Consider the following 16,432-nt stretch of genomic DNA (forward strand, 5'->3'; position numbering starts at 1 on the left):
AATAGTCTTAGAACATGATGTGTATGTTGTATGTAGTTTGGATATAAGCTTTTATAAACTATACAAAAGCTATCATTAAGAAAAAATATGAACTCACAAATGGAGCCTTAAAAATAATATAGTTTAAGATGTGGGTCTTTTGGATTTTTGAATAGGAAGGCTAGATGTTGACATCCATGGAGAGTGAATCTTCTCTCTCCAAATCTTGGGTTTTTATTTAAAAAATAGGGTAAATTTTCAAAAAAAAAAATTCTTCTCATGAAATCAGTTTGACCTAAAAATTGAGCAGCTGACCACTTTCCCTTTCTTCTCTATAATGGTGAATTTTTGTCTCCATTGAAGATCCTTGGTGAGAGTAATTAGGGTTTTGAGCTTTCTACTTACCTTTGCACTTTCTTTGGGCACATGTCGGGACCAAAAACGGGCTTGACACTAGTTCTCTAGCACTAGCCGAACCTATAAGACACACAAGACACCCCACATGACCTCGCGGCCAGGAGCCACTAAGGCTCACACTACAATAAACTCTAATATTGATTTTGCGTTTGTAATAGGACATAGTCCAACGTTTTCCTTCCCCTACTTCTCAGAGAAGGAGATCCCATAACATATTGGTATAATACCTAGTATCACATACACAGGAGGCAACCTCTCGGCTGAAACACCGCAGCCTCAGTGTAGCTCTCCTACATCTCAGGGATTGGCCCCTTGATGTGCTGCTTCGATATAAAGAACAAGCGTACAAGCTCCACTCTTTGATTTATCGAACGATCCATGAGTTGATATTTCCAACCACTCGTCTAACCTACAGCAAGGATTTCCTCTCACACTCTCAGCGTTGGTAAATGTTTGGCATACAAGTGCTATACATCTAGGATTTTATACCATATGGCATGAAAAATGCAAATGTGTATGCCTATTGTGCATAAAAAATTTATTTTAAACAAATCAACAAAGTGGAGTGTAAAAAGCAGTCCTTCAATGATTTTCAATCTATGTGTTGTAATTGTGTTGCTAGAGACGAGCACCAAACTTCCTCGTGCTACTAGTCTCTTATAACTTAAATGATTATTTCCCTATATGACGTGCACAAATAAAAGATCAGAATTTACATTAGTTTCTCACTTAAACACTTCCATAATCCCTCTTTTTCCCCTTACTGTTTATGTGTTGCATCGTTGCATAGTTGTAGGGTTTTGTTTTTTTAAATCATTTTGAATGTTTAAAGCAATAAAAATGCACTATAACATATAAAAAAGGATGAGCTGAGGCTATACCTCATGCCTCAACCTTGCTAAACTTTCACGAACATAAGTCATATTTTTTCTTAATTTTTAAAGCACGAAAACCCATTTTTATCTTGCTTTTCCTATTTTTCCTATTTATTTATTCATAAAAATAGGATATTTTCTAATCTATGATTATTGACTAATTATGACAGCTGTAAGATGATTTTTATTAGAATTTGATTCCATGTGCATCTCTTTTTCCCACCCGAAACCAACAAAATCTTCTTTTTCCCTCAAAAAAGATACTTTTCAGGTTGTAATTTAATTATTATGACTATGTATCATTACAGTTCTGCATTTCTTTTATATATAGCACTCAATCATCATGCAAACAAGATCCAAACAAATTTTTGTTCCATATGAATTTCATTTAGACCATCAATCATAAAAAAGAAGCAAATTTCCTTTGTAAAAATGAGGCATACCGCTTATGCATGTGTTGCGAGTTTTTTGATAATTAACACAAACTGCCAATGGACCAACCAATGATCATTCTTCAGTGTTGAACACCTTTCCTCAGCCTCCTCTTGATCTTGGAGCTATCCAATCACCGTCGAACGAGCATCCTTTAGCCGCCCCTCTTCTTCTTGATTCCATCCACATGAACTACCACTTGAAAGAGAGAGAGGGAGGAGAGAGAAATAGTAGATTTGGATCAAGCCATCCGGGCAACCAATTCTCATGCAAAGCCAGGTGATAGGGAGCGAAGAAATACATCAAATCATCGATGTACTGTGATCAAGGGGTTGTTCTTAGCCCCCCATGGCCTCTCCTTCTCCACACGTCGCCTACGCTCCCATCCATCCACATTTTTTTTTCCTGTTAAAAGAAACGGTCCCCCCTCCCTTCGCGTTTCATTTTTGGGGGGTGGAAGGCCCCAAGGGTCACCCCCCTTCACTTAAAGACCATTTACAATCAATAACACATTGGCCTTTGCCTCGTGTACCGCCTCTTCCACGTTCGGTGTCCAATTCATGAGCTGCAAATTTTTGCCTGACGGTCTCCAGGTCCCCCACTACCAGCCGCTTCTAAGAGTCTGATCTGAAACTCAAAAAAATTAGAAAAATTCCACAACCATCGCTTGGTGGGTCTTTAAAATACTTTTGAAACCCATATGTTGCTTGCCACTTCCAACTGCCTCTACCACCTTCGACGGGATTCAATTTTCCCTTGATCAGCATGTCGGATCCCACGAACAAATTTGCATATCAACAGAACCACAAAGAGTATCAAGTTGATACAGAAAATACACATCAAAGATCTCACCCTATCCCCTTGTCAAAACCAAGGCATGAAATCCACAAGGAGTAGGTGGAGCATAATCTGATAGAAAGCCCAAAGCTAATCATGAACCGAATGCTCCAACATGGCCAAGCTAAAAGGAACTATTAGACAGGTCATCCTAAGTGGTGGTTTGAACTACCTACCTAACTGAGAACAACTCAACCAGGAGCTTCAAGTTTTCACTAATTGGACCATTACATATGTCAATGTTACAATCCAAACTAGACAGAGATTCAAGCCTAGACCCATCACATAGATGCCTCTCAGGGCGGGTCCTTATTGTTAGATGTAGTATTATGGCCTTTAATCTCATCCACTTAGGAAATCATCAAGGCATATCCACATGGAATTGCTAGCCTTTCATCTGGCACACCAACCCCACATTTAGAAATTTTGGGTCTCCAAACCCATCTCATTTTCCTTTTTATATTCTTATACTGCCTCATTTTGCCGCATTGGTCTAATGGACTCAGAGCAAACTTATTGCTATAGCCAGATGGCCTCACATCCTTATGACTTCCATCGAACACAGTTGATGGACCTTGGGCATGTTGCATCTTCTTCATATGATATGTCTTTACTTGCCTTTGTCCACCCTCCAGCTGCTTATTTATAGAAACCATGTTTTTACTAAAAGGAATAGCATCTACTCAAAAGCATGATTCATCCATAAATTGGAAAGGTCTCTCAATAGCCTTACTAAGAGAAAAACTGGAACCACTCATTGGACACGCATCCACATTGGTAGGCCCACTGGTTTTATCAATGTGGCCATCACAACTACCTCTCATGGAAGCAGTGCAAGCCTTGATGGAACTTGTTGGGCTTGGAATCTTTTTATCCCCAAGAGCCACATTATCACTACTCATCAAATTGCCATTTCCTGCTTGTAGATTCTACTACCAAGATCCCCTGCCAAGGTTGTCTTGGTATTAGCAAATGAATCTTCTCCTTGTAGAAAAATTGGATATTTGGATGCACTTGTACTAAATGGGGGAAACTCCAAAAGTTTTCCCAACATCTTTGGATATATTGCTCATGGTCAACTACGTGTATCTTGGTCTCATTTAACGATTTAGGCTCTCACATCCTCACTTGGATTTGTGTATGAATCTCTAAGCCACTCATAAAGAGCTCACATAGTACATCACATGGCAATGCAGTAGTCCTTCTTTGCCAAACCCTAAGAATATCATCACAGGCTGCAGCATATTCTTTAGTAGAAGGGCAAGACTCTTGTCTAACCTACATAAGCTGCCCTAAAATATGGGTCATAGGCACCTTCTTTTCATATTCATCTAAAAATTTATCACATAGCTCATCAAAGGGTTTGGACGACCCTCTTGGGAGGCTCCAATACCATTTCCTAGCCTCTCCCTTTAGGGTACTAGAGAACATAAGCATCCGATGTGTGTCATCAAACCCACTTACAAGGCACACATGCCATATTCCTCTAAGTGCAACATCAGGTTCTCATTTACCAGCCCATGAAACACTCTGAGATCCCTATAAGGAGGAGGGCATTTAGTTCTCTTTCTTGGGATCAACATTGGGTCATTAAAATCTTCACATTTGTCATGACCTAGTTCTAGCCTGTTAGGGTCTTTAACCTCTTCCGTTGCCACCTCTACTGGCGTAGAAAGGTTAATACTATCATTAATGTCCCTTTCTGCCAACTCATAAAGTGGTTTAAGGAGGCCTATAGCTCTTAGCATGTAATTCAGATCCTTTCTTAAAGGATCTTCCATATCTTGCCCCTTCCTAGGCAATTCCATGATGGCTTTATCTAGGAGCTTCTGCCCCTTATCAAAAGCAAACTTATCCTTAAAACTTAGGACCAGGGGACCATGCCTTTTAAGCAACGATTTTTCCTATATAGCTAGGGCTTCTAACATAATTGTGATACCGAAAATTTTGGCACGATGCCCCACCACATCAAATGTTTCATCCATAACTGCACTCCTTTATATATCGAGTTTTTCTCATGACACTACAACTTTAGCATAATCACTTGTTGATGCCACGACCGCCACAGCTTCCAACATACTTATTCCATGCCCTCTAGATTGATGGATGATTATACATGATTTCTCTTGGGTAGAGACCACACCAAGGCGAACCTCGGCCCATGCCATCGCATTAGAGGATGGGGTAACCACTAACTGGTTACTCTTCTCATCACCTAAATTATCTTCTGTAGAGGACTCATGCTAACTAACTAAGTCCATCATTAAGTTTTGTATAGGGAAAGCCAAGGTTTCTCATCCTTGAATGAACCCCATTTTATGGGCAGCTTGGCACACTCCTAATGGACACAATAAACATAGGTCCCTTCATGACCTAGATTCAGAGACCGCCACTTATAGGCAGCTTTCTGCAAATGCACCACCTGTTAAGACCAAAAACGGGCCGACACTTGTTCTCTAGCACTAGCCGAACCTCTAAGACACACAAGATACCCCGCACAGCCTCGCAAGTAGGAGCATCTAAGGCTCACATTACAATAAACTCTAATATTGATTTTGCGTTTGTAATAGGACACAGTCCATACATTTGCCTTCCCCTACTCCTCAGAGGGAGATCCCATAACATATAGGTATAATACCTTGTATCACATACACAAGAGGCAACCTCTCGGCTGAAACACCACGACCTCACTGCAGCTCTCCTACATCTCCGGGATTCGCCCCTTCTTGCGCTGCTTCAATATAAATAACAAGTGTACAAGCTCCACTCTTTGATTTATGAACGATCCAGGAGTTGATATTTCCTCACTAAACTTAGCCAAAGGAGCTGCTCCTCTAACCTACAGCAATGACTTTCTTACACTCTTAGCGTTGGTCAATGTTTGGTATACAGGTGCTATGCATCCAGGATTTTATACCATATGGCATGAAAAATGAAAATGTGGATGCCTATTGTGCATAAACATATTATTTTAAAGCAAATCAACAAAGTAGAGTGTAAAAATTAGCCCTTCAATGATTTTCAATCTGTGTGTTGTTGTTGCATTGCTAGAGACTAGCACAACTTCCTCATGCTACTAGTAACTTAAATGATTATCGCCCTATATGACATCCACAAACAAAATATCATACTTTACATCACTTTTCCACTTAAACGCTTCCACAACCCCTCTTTTCCCCCTTACCGTTTATGTGTTGCATCGTTGCATAGGTGTAGGACTTTGTTTTTTCTGTCATTTTGAATGTATAAAATAATAAAAATATGCTATAGCATTTAAAAAAGGATGAGTTGAGGCTATACCTCATGCCTCAACCTTTCTAAACTTTCACAAGCATAAGTCATATTTTTCCTTAATTTTTAAAGCACAAAATCCATTTTTATCTCATTTTTCCTATTTTTTCTATTTATTTATTCACAAAATAGGATATTTTTTGATCTATGATTATTGATTGATTATGACATTTGAAATATGATTTTTTTCAAAATTTTATTCCATGTGCATCTCTTTTTCCCACCCGAAACCAACAAAATCATCATTTTCCCTCAAAAAGACACTTTTCGGGTTGTAATAGTATCATTACGGTTCTATATTTCTTTCATATGCAACCCTCAATCATCATGAAATTTCTTTCATATGCAGCCCTCAATCATAATGCAAACAAGATCCAAACAACTTTTTGTTCCATATGAATTTCATTTAGACCATCAATCATAAAAAAGAAACAAATTTCCTTTGTAAAAATGAGGCATACCGCTTATGCACGTGTTGCGGGTTGTTTGATAATTAATACGGACTGCCAATGGACCAACCAACAATCATTCTTTAGTGTTGAACACCTTCCCTCAGCCTCCTCTTGATCTTGGTGCGATCCGGACAAGCATCCTTCAGCCCCTTTTCTTCTTGAGTCCATCCGCATGAACTACCAATTGGAAGAGAGAGAGAGGGAGAAGAAAGAAAGATTAGATCTAGATCAAGCCATCTAGGCAACCAATTCTCTCGCAAAGCCAAGCGATATGGAGCGAAGAAATACAGAAAACCATCAATGTATTATGATCGGGGTGTTGTTCTTAGCCCCCACATGGCCTCTCCTTCTCCACATGTCACCTGCACCCCCATCTATCCACGCTTTTTTTTTCACATTTAAAAAAATGGTCACCTCTCCCCCTTCACGTTTCATTTTTGGAGGGGTGGGAGTCCCCAATGGTCTCCAGGTCCTCCACTGTCAGCCACTTCTAGGAGTCTGATCTAATACTCGAAAAAATTAGAAAAAATTTGCAACTATCTCTTGGTGGGTCTTTAAAGCACTTTTGAAACCCATCTTTTGCTTGCTGCTTAAAAGTCAACCCAACTGCCTTTGCCGCCTTTGACGGGATTCAAATTTTCCTTGAAATTTAGATTTTTTGGTAAATTTTGAGCACTTTTATGGGGCAAAAATGCACTGCTCAAAACAGGTGCCCATCTCTCTTTGCATGTTCTCTTGTTTGCTATTTTTTCAATAGGTTTATTGTCATTTCTTACTGTTATTGTTGTTTTATTGTACAAGTTGTTTTGGGTGGGAGGCACAAGTGCTCATATCTCTCTCTCTCTCTCTCTCTCTCTCTCTCTCTCTCTCTCTCTCTCTCTCTCTCTCTCTCTCTCTCTCTCTCTCTCTCTCTCTCTCTCTCTCTCTCTCTCTCTCTCTCGCTCTCGCTCTCTCTCTCTCTCTAGTATATGTTGTTTCTCTTTTATGTTATGTTTTCAATAGAATGTGATGTTGGTTCTAATTGTTGTTTTCTTGCAGAGTTTATTTGGAGCAAGAGGAAAACATGGTAATCTTTCTCTCTCTCTCTCTCTCTCTCTCTCTCTCTCTCTCTCTCTCTCTCTCTCTCTCTCTCTCTCTCTCTCTCTCGTTTTTTTTTTTGTTGCTGACTTTTCAATAGAGCATGATAGTTCTAACCCTTTGTGTTGTTTTATTGTAGAGATCATTTTGGGTGACATTGCATGAGTGCTCATCTCTCTCTCCCTCTCTCTTTCTATCTATATGTTTTCCCTTTTCTACTGTTTTTCAGTATATCTTCATATAAATACTAACTCTTGCTATTGTCTTTTGCAAATATCAATTTGGGAAAGATTAGATAGGTGCTCATTTCTTTCTCTCTCCCACGTACTCACACACACTCTCTTTCTTTCTCTCTATGCTTTTTCTTTTTTACTATCGAGTTTACAATAGGGTTTTATGCTAGTTCTAACTTAGAGATCGATTGTTGTTGTAGCACTTAACACAAGGTAGAGTAGAGATTCTACAGCTCAATTTACGAGTAAATCTGCCATATTTTGTGGTGCCAAAATTTATTCATTTGACATATGACTTTTATGTTTAATGGGATTAATTTTTTCTTTTGTCCATCATTTGCAAGGTAAATTGGCCCTATTTTGTGTTGCTTCTATTCATGTAATTATCTAGATTTTTTTTAAAAAAAGAGATTCATGCAAGTATTTTTGTTAAAAGAGATTCATGCAGGTAATTTTTTTATACATGCAGGTATTGTACAAGATTTAGGTGAAGCACATAATTCTCAATCGATTATTTTGTTGTGGTGAGTGATTCCTTTGTGCTAGATAATATGGATTTGCTTAAAGTCGATGGTGCAAAAATCCTCTTCTTTATTGATTTTGTGTGTTCATTCGGATCTCCATGTCAATTGGCAATGATCCATGAAACTCTTATATCATATCATCCATGTAATGCACGATGTGTTAAGTCATAGAATATCTCAGGTGTCAACCGGATGTGTCTATTAAGATTTGTATGCATGTGGCTACTATCCTTGTAACAACTACTCTATAATACCAACGTTTCATACAATGTATTGAGTCAAATCAGACTTCTCATTATAATGTAATTTATTTTGGCGAAATTCTCTGAGTATTCTTGTGCTATTCTTTTCATTATATTTCATGTAAATGGTATGATTAAAGTGATGCCTTGAAATTGAATCTATACTTTGTGTCGATGTATATATCCACATGCGTTTTGATATTGATGTTTGTTTCTATTTAAAAAAGTGTAAACGTCTCTTAATGCCATGTTGATTTGTATGGCATATTGGTGATTACTAGAAAGACTGAAAATTCTTCTTGTTTAAGGTTTAGTACATACTTATTTACGTCCAATGCCTAGGTTATAATGCCTAAGAGAAGAACAAGCATTCTCTTGATAGAAGTATGTAACAGAAAAGATGAAGAAAGGAATTGGATCACCAATACATATCATTGCTCATCTTGGGTACATATGCATCCAACTATGAAGGGAGCTTTCAAGATTTAAGCATCTACAATTGCAGATGTATCAAAGCATTGGAAGGGAAAAATTTTAGCTCTCAAACAGAGAAATGTTGATTCTCACCTTGTAATAGAGGCGGTGGTACAACATGTATTCATGCAAAAACAAATACATATTGTGCCCCCCACTCTGTCCTTTCAACAAAACATTGCAAACAGTAAGTATTTACAACTCATTGAGAATGAGAAATTTCATGATATCTATGTAACTACTTGTTTTGTATTTATAGAAGTATACCCTTTAGATTTTTGTGACTGGAAAAATGTGAAGAGTTTCACTGGTTCTTTTAAGTGTTACCACCTCAAAATTGGTAGATTGCTCTTGGAGGGAGTACAACTAAGTAGCTCGTAGAGGACCTTGTTTTTTTCTATGACTCCAAGTACATATTGCCCAAGGGGGGTCGAGAATACGGAACCTTTGAGTCTATGCACATACCGAATCTCAATAGCATAGAATGGCCATTGTGTAGTAGCGACATTTTGCACATGTGTAGCACAAAAATTTCAGTAGACATATTAAACTCTATGAAGCCAAGCATTGTCTCAAAGAATTTACATCTAAGCTGGTTCGTACTAATTGCAATTTTTGCATATATGTTCAAGGAATGTAAGGGTTTGAGACGTACCAAAAGTACGTACATCATAAAAAGGTGCATTGGAGGATTATGTAATAAGGATTCTAGGCAAAACTTAGACATCAAAAATGACTCACAATCCTGACACAATAGAGTGTTGAGTCACAACAAAGGACATGGATTTTAGGTAAAAATTTTCTCTCTTAGTTGACTAGTATCTTAATTTGGGATAGATCAACTAGCTTTCCTTTCCAATTACAATAAATTTGTCACACAATAGACTTTATGCCTAGTGTTCAAGTATCATAGATGGAGGATACTCAAGGATGAATGGTTGTGCTTTGATCAAGACACACATGAAAGTGCAGCTATGGGGATATTATTGTCATTTGTGAGGGCCCCGAGCCCCAAGTGTTGCAAATGGAGGATGATTGGCCGGTAAGTATAATGTCCAAGAAATTACAAAGTGTGTGGCTTCACATATTTTAGAAAATTTAGAGTCTTCCTAAAAATCCCAACACCATAAGTTGTAATATCCAATACTTTTTTTTCTTTTTTTGCCAATGGAATATTGTCGCTTGTAAACTTGAAATATTCAAAAATTATGGTATTTATGCAAAATCATCCACTTGCTAAACACTTTCCATATCAACACATTTACATATACAGGTGAACTTTACAAAGACGTTAAGTAAAAACATAATCAAATATCATATGTGAACAACCCTTCATGGTTTAAAACTTAAGGTTTTTAAGGTAGAACTGGTTTAGTCCTTGTTTCACTGTTTCATTTCACACTTTCTCTCTTCATCTCTTTACATCCACTACATCCCTCCTACCTCCTATGATGGATGCTCGCACATAGTTTGATGATTGGATCCACGATATTGCATGCAATACTTGCGAAAAGCGAGATGGAAGCCCTCCTCCTCTCCTCCCAAGATATGAGAAACTTTTTAAGAAGTAGAGTAAGACATTGCCTCTTATTAAGATTCAAGAAGCCTCTTATCAAGGAATAAGGTTCGATGAGAGCACCCCTAGTGCCTCGTTATATAGGTTTTACATCTACTCACATGTTGTGTTTGCTTTTTGCCTTTGTAAAAAGTCTAAGGCTTTTATACCTTTAGCTTTTTCTAAAAGCTAAATGATTCTTTAAGGCAAAAAATGTTTAGCCAAAAAAGTTGTCTTATGAATAGTCTAAGGCTATTAAGCTTTCCTACCGCCGCCACATTCCTATCCATCTTAGGCTGCTTCCTCACCATCTCCTAGAACTTGTACCTTGTAGCTTTCCCTCTCCCAAAAGCGGTAATGTTTGAGAAGGCATGGCCAAGAGACATGCCACCGATTATGATAGAGAAAATGGCTGTGATAGATTTTCCGCCATTGGTCTCACCCCTTCTCACCAGAATTTCCACAAAATGAGGGCCTAGGAGCAAAACGTAGCTCACTCCCATGCCCAATCCCTGCATGAGAATCCCACTACAAATCCTCCCAAGAAGGTAGCCATACAGTGGATGAAGTTGCCCATGTTTTTACTAATGGCATCCTACACAAGCAGAGTGTCATTGGATACGCTCTCAATGAGCACTCCCATCTCAGATTCGGGATGAAGTAGCCCACATCTTGCTTCAAAATGACCTCCAAGTATCTGACCCTCATCTTGATGGCCTTGTTGGTGTAATTAATAAAAAATAATCTTTAAAAATTTAAATAGGCAATCGACACCATGTAACGATATGATGTAACAGTGCGATTCAAGAGCACCGCCTATGTAACAACAGAACAATAATAAAAATAAACATTCAGATCTGTACGCCTATCATCGTCTTCATCAGAGTTTGTTCTATTCTATTCTAAAATTAATTACCTGTATTAAGCGCTCACATGGTATCAATCTAGAGCGCTCCTTTCCAAGGCCCACACGCACCTGCTAAAGACTCATGTGTGCTATTGCTGACGAGTTGATCCGGACTACTCATCAGACATGGCCGCTGCATCTTCCTCCTCTTACACTACGTATTATTAGATTGAGAAATTGAATGGTCCTAAGTATCTCCCTTGGAGTCTCAAGTTACAAATGATTCTTGAGAAAGTAGGACATCTTGGCGTCGTCGACGGTTCTGAACCGAACCCAGCCACCGCTGTTGTACCTGCAGGACAAGTTGCTGCTACCCAGGCCGACATTGATGCTTGGAAGAAAAAGGATTTAGAAGCCTGTACAGAAATCATACTCCATCTTGGGGATAAACAACTGCAATTGGTTCGCTAATCCAAGACAGCCCATGAAATATGGGACATCCTGAAGCAGCAATATCAACGGACAAATGTGGTTTCACGTGTTCTGTTGCATAAGCAATTAAATGACTTAACCATGAAGTCCTTCAAATCTAGTGATTCTTTTCTTAATGCTTGGCAGAAGGCATCTGATGATGTGCTGATCGCAGGTCTCACGCTTCCTGAGGAGATTCAAGTTACCACTCTCCTTGTTGCTTTACTTGAGGAGTGGCAGTCTTTTATTACCGCCCACTCCAATAATGCAGCCTTAACTGTGGCCGAATTTGTTGCCCTTATATGCCAAGAAGACCAATTACGGGCACGATCTAACCCTACTGTCACTTCCCCTCTTCAAACTTCTATGGCCATGGCTGCCGGGAGATCACGTTTTCCTAATAGGTCGAGGTAGAGACCTCGTGTTAGTGCTGGTCGATCCATGAACAGGCCACTACCTCGTATGGGTAATGCGAGGACATTCAGCGCCTCATCTCGCAATGTGCGAATCAATCCCAACTATAGGGGAAACAACTACAATCCCTCGTATAACCCTGCCTTATTCTGTACCTTCTGCCGGTGCAGAGGTCATGAGGAGCATGAATGCTGCACCAAACAACGATCTCGCGGCAACTATACTCGGTCACGTAATCAAGCCAACATAACTGAGTTGGATGACTCCAACATTGATGATGATATCTCGACTCTCCGTTTGTTTATGGCTACTGGACACACACTACCAAATGATTACACTTGGTATCTTGGCAGAGGGGATACCCATAACATGACCGGTGATAGCTCTTGGCTTCATGACTACAAACCACTCCAACTTTCCGTGGAGGTCTGTCTTGGAGATGACGGTGCTTATACGACTAAGGGAAAGGGTATTGTTTACCTTAAGCTCCCAACAAGAGATGTTACAAAAATAACATGTGTATATTATATCCCTGGCCTAGCCAAGAACTTGCTGTCTGTTAGTGAGGTCAATCAAAGTGGAACTTCTAGCATCATCAAAGCCTCAATACCCAATCAAACCCCTATCAGGCTGACCTGCCCACAAAAGGGTTGTCTCTACCCACTTGGCATAGGTGCAATGCCCTCTGTTATGCATTCCAATTCAGCCATTTCCCAGGCTGATGCTAACACAGAAACACTTTGCTAGCATTACCGGCTTGGACACCCCCATGTCTGCCCTATGAAGACTTTGCAAACGTATAAAATGGTCAAGGGCATGGCTCTACCTCTTTCCAACATAGACCTTTGTGAAGCTTGCATATTTGGCAAGACGACTCGCACAAAGTTTCCTCGTTCGCGAACAAAGACGAAAAAAGTGCTGGAACTTGTTCATTCTGATGTCTTCGGACCTTTACCTGTGCCTTCCTTGACTGGTCATAAGTATGTCGTATTATTCTTAGATGAATACTCCAAGTATGCCATAATCTACTTCATGAAGCACAAATCTGAGGTGTTTCGTCACTTCAAGCACTATCACACCTTTGTTGAGCGGCGTACAGCACATCGTCTAAAAACCCTTCGATCTGACAACGGTGAAGAGTATGTTTCACACAAGTTTTGAGACTATTGCCTTGATCTGGGGATAGTTCATCAGTTCAGCGTTCCTTATACACCACAACAAAATGGTCTAGCTGAGCCCAAATGGGGTACACTGTTCAATGCATCTCGATCTATGCTGCAAGTTGCTGGTCTTTCTCAATCCTTCTAGGAAGAAGCTACTGCAACTGCTTGCTACTTGCAGAATCGGCTCCCCTCTAAAACTCAGAGATGGACTAATGAGAACCAGATTTGACTAATGTTCCCATATTCGGCACTCATTGTTATTCACTCATGTCAGCTGAAGCTCGCACTAAACTTGATCCCCGTGCTGAGCGCTGCATTCTTATGGGCTATGGGAAGCGTTTTGGTATTAAAGCGTACTGTCTGTACAACCCAACGACCTTCAAGTTCATTTTTTCTCGTGATGTTCTATTTAATGAAGGTGCTCTCTTATCTGCTCCTTTTACATCTACCTCCCCAGAATTTAGTTGCTATGAGAAGGATTCACATGCCTCTTCATCTCCGGGTAGACCTCCTCTACATGGCTGCCTTGATGTTGCTGCTGACACACTTTGAGGACTACTCCTTACCCAACTTCCCTCCACCTCCTCTTGCTCCTGCACCTCTGTCACCACCCGTAGCTCAATCCATGGGAGTCATTATTTTCAGCATTTCTACTCCAACTCGTGACTATTTGTTTCAGGCCAGTTGCCTTGCTTCTACTCAGTCTTGTCGTCGCCTACACAACATTTCCTCTCCTGATGTGGGGATAACTCATATCTCTTACCCGAGCTATCAAAGATGAATCAATGCTGATTCTCGAAGTCGTTGTCATCGAGTTCCCTCTTATAATCTCAACTCCTCCATCTCAACTAATCAAACTCTCACTTCAGCCCAAGAAACTGCCCCAACTACATCTGATGCTTCTACATCGCGACAAGCTGAGAGTGCAGTCGAGTCTCAGATGGAAAGAACTCCACACTTTCGTTCAATCTTAGAGCTTTTGGATGAAACAACACTAGCAAATGCATTGTCTGCTGCCATCCACCAGCATGATTCATCTACTATGAATATGGAGTCCTCTTTGCTATTGGATGATACTTCCATCTCTGTTGCAGAAGCACTTGCTTCCCCTAAGGCATCTCTCTGGAATGCAGCCATGGAGAGTGAAATGCAATCTCTTAAGCAGAATAACACTCGGGTTCTTGTACCTCGCCCATCAAATAGGTCTATTGTGTCTTGTTGCTGGCTTTTACGCAAGAAGTATAATGTTGATGGCTCTGTTCCACTACAAGATATAGACCTTATACCGACGTTTAAAGCGACGAAAATACAAATAACAAAATTTGTCCCCATCGTCGCAAAAAACGTTGTTATTGACGACGCCATAAAAACGCTGCTATTGGCGTCGCTATTGGCGTCGCTATTAGCGTCGCAAATAGCGATGCAACCAGTAAATTTGCGATGCGCATAGCAACGGAAATAGCGATGCAACCAGTAAATTTGTGATGTGCATAGCGACGGAAATAGCGACGCCAATAGCGATGCAACCAGTAAATTTGCGACGCGCATAGCGACGGAAATCACGACGCAAGCAGTAAATTTGCGACGCTAATAGCGACGGTAACAGGGATTAAAAAAAATTTGTGGCACGGCAGCAAGCTGCCCTGCCACATACAGCACTATGTGTTGTATGAGAGCCATACAAAATAGTTTCTGCACTACTGTATACAAAGCGCTTTCAAACAAAAAGAATGTATACTGAAATCATAAAACTAATACATGAAATAAATACATGATCGCATAAAAAGTGATTCGTACAATCATGACAAGATATCACTAATACATAGAAAATGTCTACATAGATCAGACGACTAAAAAATAAAGGTGTATGAGCTCCAAGAATCCAAGGGCGAGCTACAAATCCTCATCCCTCGAAAGCTCGTCCCGCCGCAAAGGAGCATCGAACGGATTCTGTAGAAAAAGAAACAACACATCAATCCACCATACAATAATGCATTCAAATATCTCATGGTAACTACGGACAAGAAAGATGAGTGACTTACAGGGCCGCCGTGTCTATACAATCGGTCGATCAATGCATTGAGACCGTGCCTCTCTGCATATCGAGTCTCAAGGCCTTGCGGATTGTGATTTGTAATGGAGTGCTGCAAAGAAAACAAAATGCTAACTGTTAGAAACATGATTGTCAGTACAAAGAATATTTCAAAAAAACAAACAAGTAAAACAAAAGAGAAACTTACAAAGTCCTCCAAATATATCCTGTGGCCGCTACTCCCAAGATGATGGACCACTCCGGCCTCGAGTTGTGCCCTCGCCGCCTCGCGCTACTGACTCCAACGTCCTGGAGAATCTGTAGCATCCTCCCTCAGTCGGCGCCAGTCGTCTGCATCTAACCACTCGGGCTTTGCAGCCCCACTCTTGATTGCCTTGCGTGCGTCAGATCGTCTATGTGACATGTATGCACGCATGCAATCCATCATCCAGCCCGTAGAGAATCTATCTACTGCGGCTGGCACCAGCAACTCCTCGTGCAAGGATGCTACTATGTAGTCCTTGCTTCCCTCCGATATGTTCTTCCAATGATCCAGGACGTTGTACTGAAAAACTTGTTGGCACAACTCTCTCATACTAGTCTGCCTAAGATGGGTCCTCTCCCATCTCCGTCCACGCTCTTGAGCATATCCCGGAGACCCCTCTACATCCGGTGTACCGACGGGGGTAACCTCTCTCGGGGTGGCACCCAAAGGGGTGGCACCTGCTGATGGCTGCGCAAAAGACGGAGTAATTGGAGTAGACGTTCCCACAGGTATGACAAATCTTGGAGGTGATGCAGCTCCAGCTAAATGACGAGACGGAGACACCACATCCGTGTCTCCATAGCAACATCCCCCTGATCCTGATGCAGTCCCTCCCTCTGGCCCAAGTCATGAGCGTCGAGATCGTCTACTTGAAACCGAAGCATCCGATCGCACTGAAGCAGATCTAGCAGAGCGCCCTGACGAAGAACGAGAGAGCTCCTGGTCTACCATCTCTCTGAATCTCGCGAGCTGGTCTGGAGACATGCGTGCGAAGATGTCCTGCAACTCCTCATCGCTCATCCCTCGACTCATCCTGAAAATGTCACCTGCACAGATAAAAAATGGTGTTAG

General features: G+C 40.6%; 1 pseudogene; it reads left to right on the forward strand.

Annotated features, from left to right (window-relative positions):
* Positions 1–11,421: 11,421 nt before the first annotated feature.
* LOC148034956 (uncharacterized) lies at positions 11,422–12,867 on the forward strand (annotated as a pseudogene).
* Positions 12,868–16,432: the final 3,565 nt, after the last annotated feature.

The sequence above is a fragment of the Lygodium microphyllum genome, chromosome 6, assembly GCF_053477565.2.
Source record: "Lygodium microphyllum isolate KBCC chromosome 6, Lygodium_microphyllum_v1.1.10, whole genome shotgun sequence".
NCBI classification, from domain to species: Eukaryota; Viridiplantae; Streptophyta; class Polypodiopsida; order Schizaeales; family Lygodiaceae; genus Lygodium; species Lygodium microphyllum.